This window comes from Sinocyclocheilus rhinocerous, unplaced genomic scaffold (assembly GCF_001515625.1).
Source record: "Sinocyclocheilus rhinocerous isolate Xijiao unplaced genomic scaffold, SAMN03320098_v1.1 scaffold937, whole genome shotgun sequence".
In the NCBI taxonomy this organism is placed as follows: domain Eukaryota; kingdom Metazoa; phylum Chordata; class Actinopteri; order Cypriniformes; family Cyprinidae; genus Sinocyclocheilus; species Sinocyclocheilus rhinocerous.
The window spans coordinates 112,897-126,976 of NW_015661998.1; the positions used below are offsets into that span (position 1 = coordinate 112,897).

Consider the following 14,080-nt stretch of genomic DNA (forward strand, 5'->3'; position numbering starts at 1 on the left):
ACGTCCAGCCCAGAGAGGGCTCCCGTTCATGAGTTTAGCCAAGAGAGGGCTTCTGTTTCCCCATCCAAACCTGAGAGCCCGGAGGCTCACAAATGTCTGCCCACCCACCCGCTCCTGCCTCCTCCCCCGCTGTGGTCTGGCAGCCCCTCTGCTCACCCTCATCCCACCATCTGTGCAGTGGGATCACCGCAGGTCTGCCAGTCTTCATCGGTGTCAAGGCTGGAGTATCCCATGTCTCCGCCTCCAGCTTCTGAGTCCCAGACTCCACCTCGGCACGTCGACCCAGCGGCTACACCATGGTTCTTAGCTCCCTCGTCTCCGCCGTGGCCCGTCAGTCCACCAGCTCCGCCGGGCTCCCTCGTCCCTCCAGCTCCACTTTGGTCGGTCGACGACCATCCGCCGCCTCGGGACTCCACTCCTCCGGCTGCGCCTAGTCCCTCTGGCTCTGTCAGGCTCCTCCTTCCCTTTGGCTCCTCCTCGGCCCTCTGTCGCTCCGGCTCCACCACAGCCTACCGAATCTCTGCCTCCGCCTCGGTCGCCTGAGCCATCTGCTCCGCCTTGGCCCTCCAGATCCTCCCCGTCGCCCTGGCTCATCGGCTCTCCATCTCTCCCTCAGGCTCCTCCACCTGCTCCGCCGCCATCGGCCGGCCCCCTCGAGTCGTCAGCCCTTCCTCCTCCGTGGGTCGCCTTCACGGCTGTAGCCTGGGTCCCGCCTGGCTCCGCCTGCTCCAGGTCCCTCCGGTCTCGTCCCTGGCTCCTCCCTCCATCTGGTCCGCCCTGGCTCCTCCAGTCTCCTCCATGGTTCCTCCCTCCGTCGTCTCCACCCTGGACTTTGTTGGCCGTCCTCCTCCCAGGTGTCCGTCCTCCACCCGAGCCTCTTCCTGAGTTCCCATCCGTCCCTCCCTTTGGTGTTCCTGCGGTGCGAGGACGCTCCTTCCGGGAGGGGGCAAACTGTCACGCCCCTGGACTGTCTGTGTGTGTTTCTCTTCCAAACGACGTTTGAGTTGCAATTCTTATCAGCCGACGTCTGTGATTTTCATGTACGGATTCGGACGGGACTAACATCTCCGTGTTTATTACCGAGGTAGGAGTGTCTGTGTTTTACATGTGTGCGTTGCAGAAGATCACGTGTTCAGGATGCGTGGATTGCGTATGGTCATATGACCGATCAATGGCAAGATGTTGTAGATGCTGTAAACTATATAAAAGTACATTTCAGGAATATAACTTAAAAACTGCCATTGAACACAATTTATGAAATTTTATCAAATGTATTTTGAAAATTAAGTACTTTTACATTTAAGCACTTAGTAAAATGTCCTAACTTATTTAGTGATTTGTAAACATTTTATAAAAATTTTAATTAAAAAAAAAAAAAAAAGATAAATTTAACATGATGATTTTATAGAACTGGGTTCTTATAATAAACCCACTGGAATAAAAACGTTTTAATTTATATAATTTACACGTTATTGAGTGCAGAAATGAAAGTAATCTTACCTGAAACTGATATTACAGTAGCCAGTCTTAACAGTTTATGTGATTTGGCTCTTCTTGTTGATAAAATGTTTTTATTTCTTCGCAGTGTACCGAACACATGTAAATCCATTATTGGTGCGCAGAAAGCTAGCGAGAGATTGTACAGTAGTTCACGTTGACCTAAACACACAAGAAAAAGCTTTTTAGAAAAAAAAAAGTTTTTTGGCAATCACAGACACAGCATTCGGATGGGATTAGATTTACCTGAGGACCGCCGAGTTTGCCGAAAAACAGTAGGTAATTTGCTTTGGAATTTTTACAGAGGTTGTGTGAGAAAAAGACAGACATGGCAAATTCGGACGGGATTAAAATCTCAAAGTACGTCTGTGAAACAGAAATTTCTCTAACGTCCCCCTGTAAAACTAGTCCTGTCCGAATAGGGCTTTTGTCGGGTCTCAATATGTCATGTTCGTGTGTCACCAGCCATTCCTTGTGTGGATTTCCTCTGTGTTCGGAATTATATTAAAGCCTGTTCCTTGATCAACGTCTCTGTGTCGTTCCCTCTGACACAGTTCCTGACAGTATTTCACAGTAAATATTAGTCTAAACATTCTATAACAGTCATACTGTTACAGTGTATACACTCATATTACTTTTATATCTTATGGTTTTATATTTTATAGAACATTAAAAAACATCCTGGCGTAGTGAGACATTTAGATGCAATGAAATGAAACATACTTAAAAATATTTCACTTGATTTCATATAGTCAAGAATTATAGTTTGGAAAAAGTATAACTAGTAAAATGTATACAAGTTATGTCACAATACATAACACAACAACAACTAAAGCAAGTATAAAAAAAAGGCTTACTCATGTAAATGACCTCCTCCGCTGCTCAAGATGCGCATAGCATGGCGTTCTTCTTATGAGAAAAATACAAAGCTTATTCCTCTCAGCGCATCTTCTTCTGAGGTAAATTCTCACTTATTCCTCTCAGCGCGTCTTCTTCCAAAAACGAAAAGTAGCCGAGATGAACTTGAATCCTCACGCGCACCCTGTTTCTTTTCTTTATTTTACAAAAGTACAGAGTTTGTTGTTATTATAAGTGTATACAAATAAAAGTAGACCCTTTACAGATTCAAATGATGTATTGCTCTTATCTGTACGATCAAAAATTACGGAGTAATTTAAGTTCATTTCGGCGTCATCAGGAAAAAATGCCACAAAACGCGCCAGCGTGTTTGTCGACCCCAGAGGGTTAACTGTGTCAAAAGTAGCGGACAGATCCAGCAAGATAAGTATGGTTTTTCCGTGAGAGAAAGGCAGATACTTGGTTAAACACAACTCTGTAGTTCTCTAAAAGAGCTGGGTTAACACATCTGATTGGTCACTTCGTTCAAGAAATCAACAGATATGTCTGTGATTGGCTACATTGCTCAACACTGCAAAAACCTTTGACACTCTCCAGAGCGCAAACACAAATACTCACTGAGTGTTTGCCAAATATGTTTCACCAAATTAGATTGTCACCATGATTCGCTGGGGCCCTAATCGGCAGCTTACCTCGCTTATTGGTTAAGTCTGCCCTTGGTCACAGGGATGCTGGAACTTATTCAACATATGGGGCCGGAGACAGGCAAGCATCCTGGTCAGATGACCAGTCCATCACAGTTATACTGTTATACAACTGCTTGTAATTTTGACCAGTAGTTGTAACTGTCACCAAATTTGTGTAGTTGGGGCATGATTACAAAAATTGACACTGTAGTGGAGTCTTTTCTGTTTTGCAAAATAACACTCAGGAGGCAACAGTGCTCGCAGAACATCTTACCATCTCACCCGCAGTTTACACTTTTATACATCTTTAACCACTGATCTCATTTGCAGGTGCTCTCCTCCCTTTCTCTCCTGGAAACCTTCGTAATACTCCCTAATTCTCCCACCACAGTCACCTCATTAATTAATCTTGTTCTCTTTGTAAGGGTGACTGGTCTATGTCAAGAAACGTATTTTGATTGTCCCACAAAGTGATTATTCAGTGAATTTGCCTCATTATTTTTTGAAGGTCAAGTCACCAAAAGAGCTACTTTTAATGCAGATGCCAACTACAGACAACTTCAGATAAAATTCTATTCTTTCCCGTGTGACTTCTGTCACAGTCATATATGCCATGAGGCCTTCAAAACTCATCTGGTTTTCATATTTTTTAAAACTACTTCTATGATTGTTTTCTATAGGATAAATAAATATTTCATCAAAACATTCAAAGGCTCATTTTATTTCTTAAAGCAAAATTGGGCAAAGGCCCAAAGAGAAGTTAGAAAAAGTAGGTTTTTCAAAAAAATCTAAATTGATACTCCCTAATTCTCCCACCACAGTCATCTCATTAATTGGCTATCTTGTTCTCTTTGTAAGGGTGACTGGTCTATGTCAAGAAACGTATTTTGATTGTCCCACAAAGTGATTATTCAGTGAATTTGCCTCATTATTTTTTGAAGGTCAAGTCACCAAAAGAGCTACTTTTAATGCAGATGCCAACTACAGACAACTTCAGATAAAATTCTATTCTTTCCCGTGTGACTTCTGTCACAGTCATATATGCCATGAGGCCTTCAAAACTCATCTGGTTTTCATATATTTTTTAAACTACTTCTATGATTGTTTTCTATAGGATAAATAAATATTTCATCAAAACATTCAAAGGCTCATTTTATTTCTTAAAGCAAAATTGGGCAAAGGCCCAAAGAGAAATTAGAAAAAGTAGGTTTTTCAAAAAAATCTAAATTGAAACCAAGCATTTGACTCTGCATAAGCTATGGCATTTCCATGACTTTGCAAGTTATTGTACCAGGATAAAATTTACATATAAACTGTCTTACAAAAAACTGCATACTTATTGTCATCTGTTCTTCTTTCTCAAAGGCTCAAATGCAGAGGACAATAAAGCTGAAAAATCATCCTCAAACTGAAGAACAAATTACAACAGGACTACAAACGGATATTGGTTGGTAATTCTCAGACGGGTCATCGGGAATACCTGAATGATATATACTCTGATCTATATGTGGTGGAGAATGAGACCGGAGGAATAGTAAATGAACATGAGGTGAGACAGATCGAACTGAATCACAACCGATTTTCTGCCAAGGACACGCCGATCCAGTGCAGTGACATATTCAAAGTCCATAAGGGTCGACAAAACAGAAAAGTTCTGACAATGGGAATCGCAGGGGTAGGAAAAACCATTTCTGTTAATAAATTCATTCTTGACTGGGCTGAAGGAAAAGAAAATCAAGATATACTCTTTATATTCCCACTCCCATTCCGTAGACTTAATTTGATTATAAACAAGTACAGTCTCATAGAACTGCTTAACAAATGCTTCTTTAGTGGTCCTGAAGAACTGCCCTCTCTTCCTGAAGATGACGGTAAGGTCATGTTCATATTTGATGGGCTGGATGAATGTCACTTCCCTTTGAACTTTGAACGCCTTTTGAAGGGCGACAGATTAACAGATGTGCATGAAAAAACAACAGTGAGTAAGATAGTTACAAACCTGATTGAGACACATCTGCTTCCCTCTGCTCTCATCTGGATCACATCCAGACCAGCAGCAGCCAGCCTGATACCCAGAGACTACATTGATCAGGTGACAGAGGTGCGAGGATTCAACGATGAGCAAAAAGAGCAATACTTCATCAAAAACAGCAGTCCTGAGCTTGCTGGAAGCATCATCCATCACATCAGGAAATCCAGGAGTCTGTACATCATGTGCCACATCCCCGTCTTCTGCTGGATCTCTCTCACTGTTCTTCAGCCTCTGCTGGCTCGAGAGAGCAATGACAAAACACCCACAACTCTCACAGGGATGTACACAAACTTCTTACTCTTTCAGAAGCATCAGATGGAAACAAAATACTGTGATGATCCTGAACCTAAGCTCAAAGCCAAATCTTTTGATCAGATTATTCTGAAGCTCGGGAAACTGGCATTTAAACAGCTGCAGAAAGGAAACCTGATTTTCTACAAAGAAGATCTTGAGGAGTGTGGACTAGATGTCAGTGAAGGGTCAGTGTACTCTGGGTTATGCACTCAGATCTTTCAAATGGAAAAAGCTGTGTCAGAGAGAAAAGTTTACAGCTTTGTACATCTCAGCATCCAGGAGTTCCTCGCTGCTCTCTACGTGTTTTTCAAATACAAATGCTATGGAAGAAACCCATTTCTTAAATCTTGGAGAGAAAAACTGACATGGAAACTCTCCAGAATGTCACTATTTGACCTTCATAAGTCTGCAGTCAACAAGGCTTTACAAAGCAAGAATGGACACCTGGACCTTTTCCTCCGGTTCCTGCTGGGTCTCTCAGTGGAGTCCGATCAGAGTGACCTGAAGGAACTGCTGCCGAGGCTGGAACTGAAAACAGAGAATGTCAAAGACACTGCTGACTCTATCAAAAATACAATAGAGGTGGAGAAATCGGTAGAGAGGACCATCAACCTCTTCCACTGTCTGAGTGAACTGAAAGATGACTTTGCGGAGGAAATCCAGAAGAATCTGAGCTCAGGAAATCTTTCAGCATGGCATCTCTCCTCTGCTCAGTGGTCAGCTCTGGTGTTTGTGCTCCTGATGTCAGAAGAGACTCAAGAGAAATTTGAACTGCACAAATACTGCAGATCTGAAGAAGCGCTGATGATACTGCTGCCAGTGATCAAAAACACAAGGAGAGCACTGTAAGAGTCATCTTTACATTAATTTACATACATTGTTAGTAATTTTAATTGATCTCTAATTTTACAAAGGTGTGGGGCAAGCGATAGGGCAGGGGTGCCCAATTCTCTTCCCAGAGATCTACCTTCCTGCATAGTTCAGTTTCAACCCTTCTTCAAAAAATCTGTCTGTAAATATCAAATGTTTTTTTGAGGATTTTAATTAGCTGGTTCAGTGGTAGTTGAACCTGATCTAGATCTCTTTAAACAGGACTGGACCCAGAGTAATTAATAAATGTAAATTCATTGTGTGCAATATTAAATGTTAATGAATATGTATTATCAGACAAGTTCTCATTTCTTAAAATAATTTATTTTTAATTGATCAGTGCATAAAATATTGGGTAAACTGTCCTTCTTGGTCTTGCCACACAAAGAGTTATGTTTAATGAAGTATTGAGTATATTTTACTTTTATTACTTTAGTGCATTCAAAATCAAGTGCTTTTGTACTTTTAATTTAAAAGTATAAAGTATACATTTAAGCAGCAGTGACCAATCCTGCTCCTGGAGGGCCAACATCCAGCAGATTTTAGCTCCAACCAGCTCCAACATACTTGCCAAGAAGTTTCTAATGAGTCGGAAGACCGTAATTAGCTGGCTCAGGTATGTTTAATTAGGGTTGGAGCTAAACTCTGCAGAACAGTGGCCCTCCAAGAACAGGTCTGGACACCCCTGCATAACAAATTTAAAAGGAGTACTTTTACTGGAGTAATATTTTATTAGGGTATCTATCCACCTCTGATAACTGTTTTTGTTTTCCACAGTTTACAGTTCTGTAATCTCACTGGCCATTGTTGTGAGAGTTTGTCATCAGCCCTACAATCCTCAAACTCTGTCCTGAGAGAGCTGGATCTGAGTAACAATGACCTGCAGGATTCAGGAGTGAAGCTGCTCTCCGATGGACTGAAGAGTCCAAACTGTCAGCTGCAGATACTGAGGTTTGTTTTTAACATTGAGTACTTCAGTTTGTTGAAGTACTCATGAGTTATGTATGAGACGATATTGAAGTCATGAGTTTCGTATGAGATAAACTGTGGTCATCTGGGGTCTCATTTATAAAACTCTCAGTAGATTTTGTGTACGCACAAGTACGCCAGATCCTGCGAAAAAATCCCTTTATAAATCCCAGTCAGGGGAAGGTTGTGCGTACGTGCATCTCCACCCCGTCTCCTCCCCGAAATCACCTTATATGAGGCTTACAACGCCTTGTTTTACTATTCATAACCTCATCTGCATATCATTTCCATGCATATTCCATCCACGTGACACCATGTTTAACACCGTCAAAGATAAAAGACATTAAGAAAACATGAGATATGGAGTATAAATGCCATTTGTGCCATACATTCATTTTTATTTCTAAAAATCATCCAATATCCTTGTTATGTTTTAGAATAAATATATCAAGATAAAAACAAAAATAAAAACAAAAACTGTTTAAAATAGTTATCAGATAAATATTTTAGAATAGAGTTGATCTCATTATTTTACACTGGCCAAATAGTAGCCTATTTCAATTGTTTTAAACAATTCAAACCAAACTAAATGTAATGCAGTTTTGCTGATAAGGTGAATATGTTTTAGCTATTTTGAGTGGAAACAGATTGGCCTATTAAAAATTGGTGTAAAATTGTATGTATTGTAAGTAAAATTGCAAGTATTTTAAAAAGGAAACGTATAAATCTTACCGTTTTCTTCAAGTTGTAGCCTTCAAATACTGTACTTTTCATAATGTTGTAGAGATGACTTCACACAACATCAACACCTCCGTGCAGCTGCGGTTGTACAGTAAGATATTATCATTGGTCCTATTCAAACTGGATAATGGACCATTCGACAACCGAATCCAGCAGTGTCCGCCATAATATCGTAAGTGCGCATAATTGATCATTGTTCTCGCTAAAAATATTTTCTCAACATGAGATCTGCAGTTCAGTTTAAAAATGAATTATTGACTTCATTCATTTTCTCACTCCAGGAAAAAGAGTTCGTAAGCATGGGTCAGAGTTTGCGTGCAGGTGCACAAATTTTCCCCGTCAAGTTTGTTTTTATAAATCCCACCTTTTGTGCAGGAAGTGGCATACGCCTCTTTCAGGGCTGGTTTTGTGCGTACGCAACAGTTATAAATGAGGCCCCTGGTCATTATTTCAAAATAAACACTGACAGGATGATCAGGACCCTGGGCTTGGATTTTTTGCAGTAATGAAGGGATAATCATACATTATTCTGTTTATTACATGAGTACTTACAAAATAAATATATGAATATGAAATATTGATTTGGGTGTATATTATTTTATTACTGGAACATAGACAGTGTGGAGTGATATGAGAGATATGAAACTAGCACAGCTACTGTGTGTCAGAAAACAATAAACTTTTCATCTGATCATTGTCTCAGTGAAAAGTCATTATACAGCTGTATTTTATCACAGAATAACCCCATTGACCAATTGCAACCCAATTTCTTATTTCTGTGTGCACATGTAATATGTGTGTATCATGATTCATACAAATTTACAAAGAAAATAGGAAAGCGAAATTCAAAGAAAGAGGAGATATTATTGTGTGTTCTCAGAGTATTTCCGATTTGTAAATGATTATTTCAGTATAAATGACTTTGTTTAAATTTTTATATTAGATTACCATGTTGTAATGTCACTGCTCAGAGCTGTGAGAGTTTGTCATCAGCTCTACAATCCTCAAACTCTGTCCTGAGAGAGCTGGATCTGAGTAACAATGACCTGCAGGATTCAGGAGTGAAGCTGCTCTCTGATGCACTGAAGAGTCCAAACTGTCAGCTGCAGATACTGAGGTATTTAAGAGGGTTGGGTGTGTTGGGAAAAACATAGTACAATGACAATCCCTTGTGAAAAATGCTATACAATTAGATAATCAAGATCAATAGAAAGTTACAGGCAGGTGAGTTTGATCGTGGTTGAAGCTAAGCTTTGCAGGACTGTATATCTCCTGTAGATGATCTGACTGTGTGTGTCTGTAGATGATATGTCTGTGTGTGTCTGTAGATGATCTGACTGTGTGTGTCTGTAGATGATCTGTCAGTGTGAGTCTGTAGATGATCTGACTGTGTGTGTCTGTAGATGATCTTTCTGTGTCTGTAGATGATCTTTCTGTGCGTGTCTGTAGGATGTCTGGCTGTATGGTGACAGAGGAAGGCTGTGGTTATTTGTCTTCAGCTCTGAGTTTAAACCCCTCACACCTGAGAGAGCTGGATCTGAGCTACAATCACCCAGGACCATCAGGAGTCCAGCTGCTCAAACACAAACTGGAGGATCCAAACTATAAACTGCAGATACTCAAGTATGTTTGGCAGTGTGATATGTTGATCTATGTGTGAATGATGCAGGTCTACATTAATGTGTGTTTGTGTGTTTACAGTTTGGATCATGGAGGAGAGATCATGATGACAGCAGGACTGCTAAAGTGTAGGTCTACAAACACACTCACTCAGCTAGTGACTTATTTTGTTATTGACGTTTCTCTCTTCTTGTGTTCAGATGCCTGTGATCTCACACTGGATCTAAACACAGCAAACTCTTATATCAATCTGTCTGAGGAGAACAGGAAGGCTATATTTGTGAAAGATCATCAGTCGTATCCTGATCATCCAGAGAGATTTGATACATGGTGTCAGGTTCTGTGTGTTGAGAGTCTTACTGGACGCTGTTACTGGGAGGCTGAATGGAGTGGATATAATGCTGAAATAGCAGTGTCATATAAAGGAATCAGCAGGAAAGGAGGAATCTGTTGTGCGTTTGGATACAATGACAAATCCTGGAGTATGAGCTGCTCTGATAACAGATTCTCTGTCTGGCACAATAAAAAGTGTACTGTCATATCTGCCCCCTTACTGCTGTCTAATAGAGTAGGAGTGTATATGGATGTGTCGGCTGGCACTCTGTCCTTCTACAGTGTCTCTGACACACACACACACTCACACATTCAACACCACATTCACTGAACCCCTCTGTGCTGGATTTAAGGTTTATTTGAACTCTACAGTGTCTCTGTGCCAGATTACACAGATCTGTGCACGGCCATGAGAACATGTTTTATGAGGGTAGGGAATTAAACAGAATCCCTATATTAAACAGCCAAAACATTTCTATACTTACAGATATACTGTAATACTTACAGATGAACATGAATGAGGACAGAGTTATATGCGAACAGACAGAACTCATGACTAAGAATAGCTATAATGCTAACAATTTTAGTATGTACATCAATGAATGATAATGTTGTTTAGTCAAAGGAGGAATCTGTTGTGCGTTTGGATACAATGACAAATCCTGGAGTATGATCTGCTCTGATAATAGATTCTCTGTCTGGCACAATAAAAAGCGTACTGTCATATCTGCCCCCTTACTGCTGTCTAATAGAGTAGGAGTGTATATGGATGTGTCGGCTGGCACTCTGTCCTTCTACAGTGTCTCTGACACACACACACACTCACACACATTCAACACCACATTCACTGAACCCCTCTGTGCTGGATTTAAGGTTTATTTGAACTCTACAGTGTCTCTGTGCCAGATTACACAGATCTGTGCACGGCCATGAGAACATGTTTTATGAGGGTAGGGAATTAAACAGAATCCCTATATTAAACAGCCAAAACATTTCTATACTTACAGATATACTGTAATACTTACAGATGAACATGAATGAGGACAGAGTTATATGCGAACAGACAGAACTCATGACTAAGAATAGCTATAATGCTAACAATTTTAGTATGTACATCAATGAATGATAATGTTGTTTAGTCCAAGTGTGCTTCAGTTATGTTGTGCGAACATAATTGCAATGCACACTTTAAAATATCAAGGTTTTTGCTTGGCTGTCAATGTTTTTATTGTTTATCAGCTGAAACAAAAATACTCTGAAAGTGATTCCAATGGTATTGTTCTAGTTTTGGTGTGGACTATTCTATTAGAATTTACATTATTTTTAAAAAGTTATTGTATAGTTATTGTTCTTGGTGTAAAAGTGTACAAAATGGTTAGTCGTGCTGTTCTCAAAGAAAACACAGCTGGTGAAGCTGGTCTTGCAGGGTTGAGTGTGAGTAGGCCAGCAGTCTGTATGCATTGTTTTTGCTTGTATATTTCTATATTTTTCACATTAAATGTAAAGGAAAAACAATATAAGATTAAAATGTGATTTATTGTAATATATGATAACTTTGTAATTTATTTTGCCCCTTCTGTTGAATGTAGAATGAAAAATGTTTCACTTATGATTATATTATTAATCAATGTCATCCAAATTTCAAATAAAGAAAAATTCTAACTAATAAAACATTTTAAAGGATAAATGGATTTGTCTCCTTTTTTAAAATGATCTGTACGGTTAAAAAAATCAGTTAAAAAGATCTTGTGTATATTGCAAAACAAAAACATTATGAAAACAAATAAAAATACCAACTAAAAGTGTAATCATACGTAATCAACAACAGCAATTATGAGAAGATCTCTTTCAATGGTACAGTTAATAACTTAAAAGTTTAAAACTGAAAGTTGTTGTTTTTGAAGAATTTCATGCTCATTTGGAAACTCACGTGTCAAAATCCAGATGTCAGTCACTGATTCCAAAAAGTGCACATTGTAAAAGTTACGTCTTTGCAGTCAGGAGTGTGAAATATTGTAGACGATAGTAATAGAATGACCTTTCAACAATTCCTGAAAGAGAATTAATTTAACCGAAGTCAGTGACTGGACACTAATCACCTTAATGGTCAAATAGACTCCAACAACGTTTGTACATGCACCGTTGTTTAAGCATCCTCTGGTGAGATACCGTTGATTTCATCTAAGGCTGTGTGTCTCTTCTCTTTTTCTGTTCTTGTCGTTCCTCAATCTTCAGTGATTCTGCTTATTAGCTGCAGGTGTCATCAATTATCAATTATCACTTGAAGATTGAATCTTGTTTATTTCACTAACTGCAACACTGCTTGTGTGTTACATTTAGTCTATATAGATTGGGATGATGAAGATGAACACTATTTTGCTGTGTAGTAATAAACTAGTCTGGTATAAAAAGGTGATGGAGACTTCTGGTGGCAAGCGGGAGGAATGACGGGGACCGGATTCATGACAGTGTGTGTGATTAATAATTTATTAATATTAACTGGATAAATGTAATGTAAAGACAAGAAGGATTTTTCCTGTTATGATTTATTGTTATTTCTACACATTGGCTAATTTGTCCGTAACAGAGTTGACAAACAATACCATAAAGACATCTGTTTTTTCATTAAAAGTAAAAAAAAAAAAGGAAGTAACTTGTGTTTGGCAAGCACTGAATTATTAAAATTAAACATGTTTTCAATAAGATACTGAAAAAAAATCTGTTAGTGAAAAGTTTTTTTCTTAACTTTCTGCAATGCCAAATGTATCTCCAATTATAGAATCACCCATGTAATTGTAAACATGAAATGAAATTTTGGCAAGAGATGGAAAGCTGACAGCATGAACTGTAAAATGTTTAACTCGGTTTAAATGTTTTACAGGTAGTCGTGCTCATGGAGAGCAGCACACAAATGTTTGGAGCAGACACAGCAGCAGCCAGATTGTCCCGCATGTGTTCCCCTGCTCTTGCTTCTAGCTTGTGTTGTTCAGAGAGCCATCATCATGGTCTTCCTCATCCTCTTGCTCAACGATGTCCCCACTGAGAAGAGCGAGATTGTGAAGCACAGCGCAGCAGCAGAACTGTCTCAGCTGTGTTGAGATGGCAGTAGGATCGGGGTTCACCATCTGTAAATACATGATTGTTAGAACAATACGTTTCAATTAAGCTTTGTTTCATCTGTTGTTGACTTTATGTATTTATTGTGATGCTTACTTTTATTCATTCTTTTACTAATTTATTCATGTTTATTGTTGTCTGTAAATAAAATATAAATATTTTATTAATTCATGTATTAATTGCTTGACTGAAAATTTATGTATTCACATCGACTGCATTTGTTCAACTAGTGTATATTTATGTATAGCTATGTCACAACAAAAATTACATTTTGCATTTTTTACTAAAATGTCATTTTAAAAAATATATATATATATATAATTATTGGTTAGCATCATTATTGCATGCAAGTGTTGGGGTGGGCAAACGATGCAATTCATTCTGGGGTAATCTTAATGTTTAAGTAGTAATACTTACATTTTTAGAGTGTAAAATCAACAGTCTTCTCCAAAGGCGAGACAGACATTGCAAACGCTGAGGAAAACAGTACTAGATTGTTGAGCTAGTGATGCTATGAGGTGTTAGTGCACCTGTCCCTCTTTTTTATTATTATTATTGCCGAACTTATAATTACATAAAAGATCAGGGTAAGATGGTTGTATCTAACAATGAACAATCATAATGGCATAAAACAGTAAACAAAAATTAATGTGTTCATCATAGTATGAGATAATATACACAGAAAAAAAGCACAGTGACACGGTTAAATATCTTTGAATAATTCATCATGATGCTTCTTTAGAAGCCTGAGGGATGAAACAAGAGTTAAATTCAACAAGAAAAAGAATAAAGCAAAGGAGATTTAAGCCACTTTTGCTTGTGGATGAAACATTTTACACAAAATAATTAATAACAAAATATTCAAGAGATGACGATTTGGGGTTTTCGTAATAGAAAAATTACAAAATGCTTTAAGGATAAAACTGGATCACATTAGTGGAGTTAAAAATATAAGAACTTAAATCAACCCAAAATGTATTGGATATACTACAATCACAAAAAAAGCGAAGCTGTTTCTTCAACAAGACCACAAAATGGGCAAGTTTCATCATTATCAAGATAC

The 14,080-nt window shown here is 38.7% G+C and overlaps 1 pseudogene; it reads left to right on the top strand.

Moving 5' to 3' along the window:
• LOC107727165 (NACHT, LRR and PYD domains-containing protein 14-like) overlaps window positions 1-10,833 on the top strand; it is a 16,324-nt pseudogene extending 5,491 nt beyond the window's left edge.
• The last annotated feature ends 3,247 nt before the right edge of the window (window positions 10,834-14,080 follow it).